A 14,022-nucleotide genomic window follows, 5' to 3' on the forward strand; every position below is an offset into this window, starting at 1 on the left:
TAGTTGTACAGTAGACCCTGGTTTCCTTCATGTTCTCCCCATTCCTTATCCCTTTACGCTCTTCTCTACCTACACCTGCCCCTTCTTATATATCTTTGGTGCTTCCCTCTTAGCTACAGCAGTACATATGTTCCTAGCATCTGCAGAGTGAAGTGAAATTGGCATTGTACCACTGAGGCCCCTCTATTATTAAGAGTGGCTAGATGCACTCTGATGCCCTGATAGAAAATTCCTTAAAAGCTGCTTGTTTTCTGTGACCAGTTTGTAAAGTGCGTTTTGCACGACATATCACTTATAAGTTGCAAAATGCTAACTTTGTTTGTAAATCAATAATAGCTTCCCTTAGGTTGTGATTATATGTATTATAATGTGACTATTGGAATATTTGAAGCTAACTGCTGGATTGCTGTTGCCTTGGTTTTACTTTGCAGGTGCCCCACAACACCTTTTCCCTGCCCACTCTGTATCAAACCTTTTTGCCGCGGCCAAAGACACTGTGCTCCTGCTCTCCTTCCAGCCCCTCCCATTTGGAGGGTAAGCTAATAGCTCCTACCCCTTTTTAAACTCCCCCTCAGGGCATCCCTATGAAAGACAGAGAGGCTGAAGTTTGAACTTTAGTTTCAGCTTACCAGGTTGGACCAATTAAATCCTAGAAAGGGTCTTGGACAAGTGTCCTTGTCCATCATCACCCCATGCCATCTCTTTTCTCTTCAGGACTACAGTCTTCTAGATGCCTTAAGCGACACCTCAGTGAAACCGACTCCTGTGAGTAGTAGTTCACCAATGTCAGGCTAAGCAGCCTAGCCGATAGACTCTTCTATAACAATTCAAAAGTATTGTATTTTCACTTCTGGGTGAATTCCATTGGCCATCACTGTGATGTCTTTGATATCTTGAAGCTCAGGCATCCTTGCTCTTGGTGTACCCCATTTGACTCCCTATTGTTAAGTACTTTATCCCCTCAGGGCAATTCTGTCCCTGGGGTGACCTCATTGACCACCACTCTAGGCCATGGCATGCCCATTCTTATGTGCACTACACAGTGATAATCTCATGGTGTCCCTGGCTCTCCTGGAGCTGCATCCTCTCTGCTTCTTGAAGCCTGTTTACTTCCGTGCTGTGATTGATTTTCCTCAAGCTGTGGTACTTCAGCATTTGGTTGGATCCCTTTATACCAACTACTACGACATCTCTGACTCTTCGGGCTCTGGTATTTCCACATCTGGGAGCTTTGCAAGCTACCAGTAGCATTGTGTCTTTCACTCTCCTTCAGCTGAGCCATCTCCTCTTTTGGATGGACAATATTAGCACAAAACTTGTGTTGACTTAATTCTCTTGGGGCCTCAGCATATCCAGTTCTGTGTGGACCCCATTGACCTAACACTTTGGTGTGTTTGACTCTTCTGAGACCTTAATATATCCACTTTGGTGTTGTACTTACTGATTCACTACTGTAGTGCCTTGGATTCCGAAGATTCTGGAGCACCTCTGTTTGTAGGATGAACCCATTTGACATATTGCTGTGGCATATTTGTCACTCAGAATTTTGAAATTCACTCTTCGAGGTCATCACATAGTACCATTAGTAAGGAGTTTTGACACTCCTGGTCCTCTAACTTTCCGCTTTTGTTTGGACTACGTCAATTGTCTGTAATGACATCTCAGACTCTTCTATTCTGCAGGAGATGAGTGGATGGCATTGACATATTATTGTAGTTGCCTTTGATCTTCTTTAGTCACATCATTTTCACTGCTCCTACAGTGACCAATTTCTGAACACTTTAAATAGTCTTATCTAGTACTGTAGGATCTTTATTTCACTTGAGGTTGTGCATTTTTGATAATATACCACACAGACCAACTATTGTGCTAGCAGCTGTAGCTGTGGCACAACTAATTGTAACCCCTCATTAATGCAGTATCTCCAAGGGACCCTCTGATTGACTTGCACACATAAGTCACTGTACATCTAATATTGCGATCATCTGCTAAACAACAATGTAACAAACATGGATAAAAGTCTACATCAAATGCCAAAGTGCATGCTCGTTGGTTTGCTTTTCTGCAAGTTCATATCCTCCTGAAACTTCTATCAACTGCTCAAACCTCCGTATCAGGGCGACATTCTCATGAGTTCCTTCCCCAAACTAACTTTCTAAACCACATCATCCTCAATAAAACTATCTACCTCACATCATAGGGGCATTTTTTCTATTCACATTTTCTCAAACCATTTCTTCTATCCCCACTACCTACATGTACCTCTAGCTCCATACATTTTATTTATAACCCAACTGAATCTCCCTTACTCATCTCAGACACATTCCCATCTTCTACTCTGAATACCTGAACACCTATCATGCACCCCTAATCATATTCCCTTAAAAGCCCTGGCACCCAATTTACCTCAACCTACACCACATTACCACCCTACACTCCTACTGATGTTGTATTATAAACACCATTACATTTGAAGACTATAAAATGAATGATTGTGAGGCCATGCTGGTATCTTTTCTCCTTTTCCCACAGTCTCCTGCCCAATGTGGTGATATATGAACCATCAAACAACAGAGCTTTCAATGATAACTTTATTGATGCTGATTCAGACATCATAACACATCTGCATCCTGGAAAAATTCAGCAGCTGGCATAACCAAAAAGAGCAATCTACAGACAAGATCTGCCATGACTGATAATATACCCTCCACCTCTACTGGCTTGAGAAACCCCAATGCATGCAAATGGGCAACCATACATAAAATTTTCGCACGCCATAACCTTATCTCAATAACTGTAATCTTCCTCGTAATCTGGTCTCACCATCACCTCATCTGCTTCCTTGTTTACATCTTGTAAGGAATGAAAATAAAAGAACAGAAATAACTAAACCTACCTCGAGACAATGAAAGAAGATCATCCCCTCAACATTTGATTCCTTCCTTCCAAACCTTCTCTACAATTGAATAGCAGAAGTGTGTTCATTTTACAACTGTCTGAACAAAGTGTTTGAGAAACTAATACCTTTAGTTGACCTAAGCCCAGACATAGATTTCCAAGGATGAATACAAAGATAGAAAACTGAGGTAGGTGCTTAAAAACACCAATGGAGAAAATAAAGCACCTACACTGATGCCCCAAATATCACAACATAATATACACATCTTACATTAAAAACATAAATAGGTTCCATTACTCCAGCTGGATCTCCAGTGCAAAATGCTGTTTAAAATTACCTAGAATCCTTTTGGAACTTAGTTATATTGAGTGTTCATCAACCAACTTACAATACTCACAAGTCTCCCATAACCCATGTCTGGCAAGCAGAAAAAAATCTAAACTCAATCAATCAATCAATTCATCTTTATTCGATCATGTTAAAAGATCATAAATGCACATGTAAACAAATCACATAAAAAATAATTTATATTTCTGTCTTAGGAAAGATACAAATATGTCATCACAATTTCTAGGATAAAGACGAAAATACATAAAATATATTAAAAGAAGTGAGCCTTTTCATGTACTAACTCTGGATACTTGGCTTATCATTTTTACATACTCAATGGCCTACGCGCTGACCCTTTCCTCATCCTCATGCAAGCCCACAGGAATGACGCAACTGAATAACAAACCAGAGGGTCAGGAATTGTTTTCAGAAAGTATAACGCTACCCGACACTGCTTAAAATTCATTTTCTTCAAAATTAGTTTAAGGTAGTCATTCCTTTCCCTCTCATATAGGCTGCAGAATAAAAATATATGCAATTCTGTTTGAGGTGCTAAGTTATCACAAGGGCACAAGCTTGAGTCAGTGTGGTTATATATTTTTTCCAGATAACCTAACATTAAAGGCATCAAGTTGGTGCGGTACCTTAGCAGTATAAATCTATGTTGCATCCTGTTTACATTTGCTAAATAGGAAAAGCTTCCTCCAGTTAAATGTGGGTTGAGGCCATATGCCCGGACTGCATATTTCTCATTTTGTTGTACTCTTCTTTTATACTTGGTCATCAATATTAAACATATCACTAACTCTCTGTTTGGAAACCTTCTTACAGGCTAGCGGGTCTTTAAAAAGTTTGTAGAGACCAATCTCTCTTATTCGTAACTCTACATAGCTGACTCACATAGACCTCTTCCATTTGTCCATTGCTAAAAAGCTCCCTAATATTGATTGGTTCAATGGAACTGTGTCTCCCCTCCAGATTGAATTGCAGAAAAGGAGTGGAGCTAGTCTGAAATATAAGGTATATCCAGTTCAGAGTGTAGAATACCATTTGAGAAGGAGGAAGGTAAACCCACTACAGATTTAAAGAATACATTTTCAGTAGTTTGTAGTGGTGTTGATGCGGCCATACCGCACACCCCAGCTCCATAGGTCACTGCTGCTTTAACTCTTGCCTGATAGATGTTTTTTATCAGTGTTAGGGGTGTAGCACCTAATTTTCTAGCAAAGCCTTTTAAGGCAATGATATCCCTCTCCATCACTATCGTCCTTCCCTCCATCAGTTTTGCCCACAACAGATCTTTATCAAAGAGGATATCCAAGTAGGGAAACAAGTTGACTATCTCAATTTTTTGCACCCCAGTACAAAAGTGCGGTACCTTTTCTTTCTTTTAGCCCCTGCTATTAATACAAAAGGCTTTGTTTGGTTTACTTTCAACTGAAATGAATCCATAAAGGAGACATATGCAGTGATCAGCCTTTGAAGCCCAATCCCTGTTCTGGCGATTAAAACCGCATTTTCTGCGTAAGCCAGTAATGGTAACATTTGGTTATCAAAGAGTGCCTTTTCTGCTCCGTTTGTGTATAGAGAAAAGAGAAAAAGGGGCCAATACACAAACCTGCCTTACACCACTGTCGATTTTAAAAGAACGTGTACAATCTCTAGTTTTGGTGTTACGCACTGATGCCGTTGCATTTGCACATGATTGCCTGATAAAATTTAAATAGCAGGTTCAATCCCCATCATCTCCATTATAGGCCATAGCTTATCATGGGCCATGCAGTCAAATGCTGCGCTAAGTTCCATGAAGGCCATGTATAATTTGCCCTCCTTAATTCTGGTATATTTTTCTATGATCAGTGCTAAATTTAGACACTGATCCACGGTACCCCTTCCCTGCTAGAAGCCGCACTGGGCCTGGAGAAAGATCTTGTTTTCTCTAGCCCAGTCCTCTAAACAAGAGACGAGAAGGCGGCCCATAAGCTTTGATGTTGTACACAGTAGGGAAATATGTCTGTAGTATTTTAGGTCTGCCCTATCCCCACTTTGACTTCAGTAAATGAAAATGATAGGGGCGCTTGGCATATCTCCTGCATTTGTGCGGGACAATTATTATACCTGGGTCTGAAGTAAAAATATTTTCGAAATGTAATACCCACTGTTTCCAGATTTGTCTGCTTTATTAAAATGTTCCCATAAGTCCACCCTGATTTCCTTTTCTCTTTTTTTTCTTGCTAATTTATATACGGCCCGCAATGTTCTTATTTCTTCACAATTCCCCGGCTTGTCTTTTAGAGCATATAGGAGAGCCTTCCTAGTTTTTGTTCAAACAGGGTCAAACCAGCTCCCACCTTGGCCTTTATTTAGCTCTTTTGGTTTTGTTAGGGCTGAGTTTATACTTCCCAAGATATTACAAAAGGCTGGTACAACTGCCCCTGCTTGAGTGTCTGGATCTAAACATAGATATATATCTTCTTGGGAATGATTTTTGGGACCAACTTGATTTTATCAATATGTGCCCATTTGAGCTGTACCCCATTTTTTCTAGCCACAATACTTGTGTCAACGTTACTTCTCTGATGTCTCACAGTTACTAATACATTCAATTCCATTGAAACTATGGCCTAGTAACTAAAAGTTGTAAAGATGGTGTCTACCTTTGCAACCCTTGTGATGAGGAGGGCAGTCAAAAGTATGTAATCGATCGTTGACCCCACCCCATTTCTCTGGAAGGTATCCGGCAGAATATCCAAATTGAAATCTGGGTCATGGGTTATTTCCATATTAAATGAAGCTAAAAGCTTATTTAGGCCATTACCATAGTCACTATGGGCAAAATGTTGTATGGGGATACCCCCCATATCCTCAAGTCCACAAACATTAACTATATTATGGTTACAGGAATGTATATTAAAGTCATCTAGCCATATAATCTTTATGTTCAGAAACTTGTTACTATATAGGATGTCAGATATGGCTTTGTCTACTTCTCCCACAATTGTATGCATTGTTGGGCCAAATCGGTTGTTATAAAAATTTACTAGGACCCATATCCCTTCCTGTTGTATTTTCAATACCAAAATATGAACATTTTGGTTCGGTTGTAGATTGTTTTTTACATTTACCACTAGATCATTCCTAATTAAGGTCAAAATACCTCCCTTTGCCCTCTCTGAAGTAGATGGAATTGCTTCACTCTGAAAGGATCTAAGGGCCAGATGTAGGTAAATCGATTTTACCGATTCTAAAATACAGAATTTTACAGAATCAGTATTTTAGAATCGGAAAATGGGATGTAGGAAAAAATCGGTAAAAAATACCGAATTGGTAAAATTCGGTATTTGACAATCGGAACTTACCGAATCGGTATTTACCGAATCGGTATTCCCCAGTCATTCCTAATGGCCAAAAGGCCCATAGGAATGAATGGGGAATACTGATTCGGTATTTACCAAATCGGTAAATACCGATTCGGTAAATACCGAATCGGAAACCTAACAAAAGTGAAACTCAAGTAGGCAGCCAATCATGTGCCACCACCTTCCCCCTCCTTACCAGGAAGTGGCTACACAGTCAGCTGCAACTAATCAGAACCTTCTTGAAAGGCAGTTGGAGCTGAGCAGAGTGCAGGAGCAGCAGAAAGGGTTTGGAGCACTTTTAAAAGGTAAAAATGACAAGCAGCCAAGAGAAAGAGCAGCCTGAGAGGAGGAGGAAACTGAAATTCAGCAGCATGGAGCTGCAGGTCCTTGTGGAGGAGGTGGTCAGGGTGCACCACAAATTGTTTGGCAGGCAGTCCCTCACTGTGGCTGATTCAGCCAAAAGAAAAATCTGTCTGGACATCATGGAAAAAGTGGATGCCGTGGGGGTGACCACCAGGGATATAGAGTACCTCAAAAAACGTTTTTATGACCTGAGGAGCCAAACCAAAAAGAAAATGGCAGAACTACACAAACAGGCATCGAAAACAGGCGGAGGCAAGAACCCAGCAACCCCCTGACTGACCTGGAGGAGATGGTGGCCACAACCCTAGAACCAGAGAGCGTCTGCGGACTGGGAGACATAGGCAGCTCGGCCAGAGCTGCAAGGAAAAAAGGTAAGACAAATGCACAGCATTCGCCCCATACCATTTCCCTTACCTGTACCCTTAGTGGGCAAGTAAACCAAACTCCAGTACTGCTAGCAATACACAGGGCCAATGCATGATGCGATATGTAAACAGGAAATGTAAGAACTTGTCATTCAGCACACCAACCAACTAGTTCATGTAATAACTGCATACAGAACATGGCCAATGTGATAATTATTTAATTGTAGTGACTGTGAGACAGTAGCGCTTAGCTAATGTACGCTCATATGTCCACAGGTGAAACATCTCACAGGTGCTCGCAGGAGGCTGAAGGGACACCACTGGAGTTCTGGACTTTTTGGTTCCGTCCAGAGGTGTCAGGGTACAACACCCAAAGACCCCGGAGTTCCACCTGCCTTGGTGCACAAATGAACAGAAACACGGGCTTCTCGATGGTGGCGTCAAAGACCAAAGGTTTATTACTGCAGGGACACAGAAGTCACAGAATCTACACACGGGCAGAGACTAGGAGCCTGTTCGATTTGTACAAAGTGGGTTGCTCCTTATATACGAAATTTTAAGCTGGGGGCGAATTCTTTACATGTAATACCTTCCCAAAACCTTTGTGTCTAAAACAATAAATATTTGGTGTTACACAGGAACCGTCGATAATATCTGAGGCCAAACATTGCGAAGAGAGGGGTTCCCACTAGTTTGTCACAATTCCCTGTCAATATTGCATTCAGGACCCGGACCGCCTCATCGTAAAGTTCGTTACCTCCCCCTAATAAAGATTCAGAAAGAAAGAAACAGAGCCAGGTGTGGGAGATAGAAAAGTGGGATAAGGGATGTTTGTGGGTTGTAAATGGGCAAGGCTACCGGCTTCGGCCGCCTAATCATGATCAGGTACAATGGACACGAAGACCAGTTTGGCAGGACTGGCCTCGGGCAGAGGAGGCAGCCTTTGTCGAGTCATGCAGCTACAGCGTGATCTGGTTTAAGGTGCACGTGTCATGTAAGAGGTGAATCTCCGGCTAAGGCTACGTGTCCTTAATCAAAGTGGAGTAAATGAAGTGATCAGAGGCTATTGCATATGTGAGGGCAAGGAAACACAAAATGGCGGCCATGATCTAAGATGGATGCCATGGGTATATCAGAAATATGTCAATGGAAGGAGTGCTCTTGCTCGTAGCGTAGCGAAAACACTAGGATATACTAAATGGATCATTTGCGGTTCACTGATACCAATATTAGGTATTTCCGTCGAACTTGAAAACACGGGTTCAAAGTCGTCACGGAACCGTCACGGAACCTCAGACCCTCCTTTTGCCCTTACATAGGCAATTACTCAGTCTATGTCAGAATCTAGTTCTATGCTCATCAGGTCAGTGACATGTTGTTGTATCATCATCCTTTCTCGTGTATTTTCTCCAAACGCAGGTGGTTTTCTGAGACAAGTCGCAGCACAAAGACTACACAGAGCAGGACCACACTGGATAATCAGACAACATGAGAATAGGAATACTAGGATGACACCAATGACCATTAGAACCTTCCATCCCCACGCTGAGATCAGAGTCCAAAACCACTCCATGAAGGACCAGTTTCCTTTGTCTACATGTATGGAGTCTGAAATCTTGTGCAACTTAGAGATCGCCTCATAGACTGTTGGAGCATTATTAGGAATAAAGACACAGCAGCTCGATTGGATCATTCTGCATACCCCACCTCGATCTGCAAGTATAACGTCTAGAACCATACGGTTCTGCAACGTCATGAGCCTATCCGCCTGAAGCTCAGCGGCAGATTGCTAAGGGCACCAGCAGTTTCAGTAATAGTAGATTCAACTACCCGTGTTAGCTGACGTATGTTTCTACTATTGGCCATAGGTCCCCAGAACGGAAGAAAGCCTTTGAAGAAGTCTCCGGCTTCCTGACCAGCGGTATCTTCCTTGCTGAAGACACCTCTTGCTACTCTGGTTCGGTGGTAATCAGGTGAAGCAGTGTATGTCGGAGGCAATAATCGAGCAATATAACATGATCCTGAGAAGTCGGCAGGCAACCATGTATAAGCTCTGTCTCGACAAATGAAATAAGTACCCCTAGCAGTAAGAAAGGCAGGGGAAGAGTTAGCCGGAAACACATAAGTCTCTACGCACTCACTCCTCCCTAGCTGAGCTCTCGGATTTCTCCCATTACCTTGCAAACAGACCTGACCTCGGTGAGGTACGACCCAGATTGGAGTTGAGCTTTTACGCTTGCTTTCTCCTAAACTAAGGCGATACTCTGAAGTATTCCAACTTAAATATACTCGCAATTCGTCTCTAGGGTATGATGGAGTATTATTGACGTCCTTGACCATGTCAATAATTCCCTGGACTAAAGCTTTGTTAGCAGAGTTATATTTAGTGGAACGCGGTGGACGTGGAGGATAAGTTTCAAGGGCATAAGCAAAGATGGTTTGGAAGGCCTGAAATGATCCATTATAGCTGTAAGGCAAAACCAAATAGGGAATACCTTTATCCATAGTGTGAGGTATCAAGCCACACACCCAGCAGTCTGTAGTGTTAACTACCAGTTGGTGTTGGTGTAAGAGCTGTACAAAAGTGTTGTTGGTGAATTCTGAGCGTCTGGCTTGCTCATGTTCCGGAAATGAGTGAAAGGAGTGTATAGAGGAAACAGTAGAAATAGCAGGATCAAGGGGAGGTACTGTAGAAACTGGCACAAAAATCAAATTTATGCTAAAGACGATTCCACCCACCAATGTTGCTAAAACAATCAAAAATGTAATGGCACATTGCATCAGAAAACATTTGCTATGAAGAATTCTCTTAAGTCTGTTTCTGCGAACATAAATCACATTTTCTCGTTGCAGCGCAGGAAGCTCCATCTTCTACAATCCGCTCGCGACCACTGATGATGTGTACGTAGATGAAAATGCCTCTATCAGCCCTGGGAGTTCCCAGAACCAACAGAAAGATCGACCTTGTGTCAGACCCCTGCAAATTCAAACTAGGCACACAGCCACGACCCTACGGCTACCCAGACGGCAAGGCAATTTTAAAAACAATAAACAATAGCAAACTTCCTGGCTGAAGGCAAAAGTTCAATATATCAAAAATCACAATATGCAGTTGCCTGCTTTATTTGTCCTTTTTATGGCTTCTAAGGTTGTATCTCTTCTTCGCTGGTACTGTCTGATCGGAAAATAGTGTATTACTGGCAGCTGTTGCAGAGTTTAAGTTCGCAGATAACAAAGTTTCTTCTGATGCTGGAGACAAATGTTCAATGTTCAAAGGAGTCTTTTCAGGAGGAGAGTCAAGTTTCAAAGTGTCAGTAGTCAAATCGGCATCGCTGAAAGGGATAAATTTCGGAGTGATTTCAGATTCGGAGGCACCAATTCCCTTCTTCACCCAGTCGTCGTAAGGCAGTGGCAACGGAACACGCTTTACGTGAGAAGCGTGAATCCAGTGTTTACGGCCAGCGACACGTACGGCTGTCCTCGTTGCCAGCAGGACCTGGAAGGGGCCGATGTAGCGAGGCTGAAGATTCTTTGTCCTCGCGAAGTTTCTGACCACCACGTGGTCGCCGGGTTTCAGCTGATGCCCTGGACTCTCCGGAGGTTTTGGCAAAGCATCGAAGACCTGTTGATGAATAAGACTCAATTTAGCAGTCAAGTCGTAAAGGTAGTCTATCAACATAGGATATTCAATGGAGCAAAATTGTTTAGGCCTCGGCACACCCCAGATATTTGCCGGGCGGCCAAACACAATCTCGTATGGAGAAAGCCCTATTCTAGAATGCACTGTTGCTCTCGTTGATAACAAGGCCAAAGGAAGTGCGTCTGGCCAAGCTAAACCTGTGGATGCTTGTATTTTGGCTATCTTAAGCTTGAGAGTGCCATTGTAACCCTCGACTAAACCAGCAGATTGGGGATGGTTTGCACTATGGAATTTTTGTTTCAATCCTAGGCCGGCACACACACTCTGCATAACTTTCCCTATAAACTCACTTCCGTTATCTGACCATACAATCCGTGGCATTCCATACCTAGGGAAAAATTCCTTGAGAAGAATTTTGGCAGTAGATAGAGCAGTGTTGTCCTTTAGTGGGTATGCTTCTATCCACCTGGAAAAAGCACAAACTACCACCAGGACGTATTTTAAATTGTTGCAGCGTTCCATGTGAATGAAGTCTAACTGAATCACTTCAAAGGGGCAGGAAGGAGGAGCGAAATGACCAGCTGGAGTTGGAGTTCCCTTGCCAGGATTATGCATCAAGCACACCATACAATTTTTCACCACTCTCTCTGCACACTTACTGATTCCCTCATTCTTCCAGACCGGAGCCAACATCTTACATATCCCTTTAGAACTTATATGCGCTACTCCATGCGCCATCGTCACTACTGCAAGCACATATGCATCAGGCAACATCCAACGCTGCTGTTCTGTCAAATCAATCCAACATCCATTCGAGTCCAACTTGCCCGTACTTTCTCTCCATACACGTTTCTCTTCCTCAGTCGCTTCTTTCTGAATCTCTTTCACACTTTCCATAGTGTCCTCACACATTCCAGACTCAGCAATCCATCTTGCAGACGTAGCAACATACATTCTACTCATCGTGTCTCTAGCTGTCTGTTTAGCAGTTTCATCAGCAAAGGCATTCCCACGACCAACATCATCCGTGATTGCTTTATGAGCACTGCACTTCACAATCGCAACTTCAGTCGGCAAGGTTAGAGATTCCAACAAGTCGTTAACTAGCTGACCATGTTGGATCTTAGTCCCATGGGACGTAATGAAACCTCTTTCTCTCCACAACCGGCCGAAACTATGGGCCACGCCAAAAGCGTACTGACTATCTGTAAACACATTCACTCTCTTTCCCTCAGCTAAAACACACGCTCTCGTTAGAGCTATTAATTCTGCAGCTTGGGCAGAATTCTGACTTACTCTTGCAGTCTCCACAATCGTCTTCAAAGTCGTTACCGCGTAGGCAGCAGTCACATCACCATTCTCCAATTTAAAACATGATCCGTCCACATACAGCGTACCATCTGGGTCGGATAACGGAGTATCCTTCAAATCGATGCGTCCTTTTGTCTCTTCCTCCGTTTTAAAATAACAGTCATGTGGCTCAGAATCACTCGACTCTTGATCAGTCGGCAACAATGTTGCTGGATTCAATACATTGCATCTTTTGATCTGAATATGACTCGCTAGTAATGTCAGCTCGTAACCAGATAATCTCGCACTAGTAAGGTGTTGTGTCTTCGTTCGGTTCATGAGTGTATCCACTGCATGAGGAACCATGACCACTAGCATATTGTTCATCACTAAACCAGCAGATTGTCGAATGGAAGCTGCAGCTGCCGCTGTAGCTCTCAAACAACTAGGCAACGCTCTAGCTACCGGATCTAATGTTGATGAAAAATACGCACAAGGGCGTTGTTTATCACCAAATTTCTGTGTCAGAACACTCAACGCACAACCTTCTCTTTCGTGAACGTAGAGCGTGAATGGCTTGCTGTAATCAGGTGTACCCAATACAGGAGCTGAACACAATGCTTTTCGTAATTCAGTAAAACTCTCTTGACATTCATCAGACCATGGCACCGGACTCGGAACATTTTTCCCAGTCAAAGCTACCAATGGTTTCGCTAAAAGAGAAAAATTTGGAATCCACTGCCTACAATAAGAGGTAATACCTAGGAAGGCACGTACTTCTCTCTGTGTGCGTGGAACACTCATATGCGTAATGGCTTTTATTCTTTCTGGGGTCAACTTCCTTCCCTCCTTTGACAAGAGATGACCTAGGTAGGTCACTTCTTGGCAGCAGTATTGCATCTTCGAAGGAGACACCTTATGATTCAAATTAGACAAATGATGCAATAGGGAAATTGTAGCTGCTTTGCAAGTTTCCTTGTCATCGGCAGCCACTAAAAGATCGTCTACGTACTGTACTAGGGCAGAACCTGGAGGAAGGACAAAAGAATCTAGCTGACTTTTTAAAGCTTGACTGTAAATGGATGGACTTTCACAATAGCCTTGTGGAGCGCGTTTAAATCTGAAACTGCGACCTCCTAAACAGAAGCCGAAAATATCCCTACTTTCTTCGGCTATCGGAATGCTGAAAAAGGCATTCTTTAGGTCAATAACTGAGAACCATGTAGCTGTAGCAGGAATCAATGTTAACAAGGCAGTAATGTCTGGCACTACAGGAAACTGCGGGATTACAATCTTATTAACTTCTCTAAGGTCTATGACAAACCTATAAACTGGAGGTTTTGTAGGATCAGTTCGTTTCAGAATCGGTAATACAGGACTGTTACAGACATTTCCTCTAGTTTCCTCAACCACACCCTTCGTGATCAAGTCTTGCACAATCAATAAAAGTGCACGCTCACCTTCACTCGAGATTTTGTATTGAGGAATTCTTGGAAATTTTACATTCGTTTTCAAAGTTACTACATACGGTGGAATTTCTAGGAGACCTACATCGTTGGGACCAGTCGCCCAAAGAGAATCAGGGAGTGAACGTAGCTCCGGCGGGAGTGCGTCCATTGACAAGTACATCGGAGAGGTGATATTTTTACCCAGTGTAAGCTGTACTCCTTCCGGAGAACAGTACAATGTCGCATATAGTCGTTTTAACAAATCTAAACCAAGCAGATTTTCATTACAACCTGTCGTCAAAATCAGGGGTGCTTTCAATTGGCACGG

This window comes from Lissotriton vulgaris, chromosome 8 (genome assembly GCF_964263255.1).
Source record: "Lissotriton vulgaris chromosome 8, aLisVul1.2, whole genome shotgun sequence".
Classification (NCBI taxonomy): domain Eukaryota; kingdom Metazoa; phylum Chordata; class Amphibia; order Caudata; family Salamandridae; genus Lissotriton; species Lissotriton vulgaris.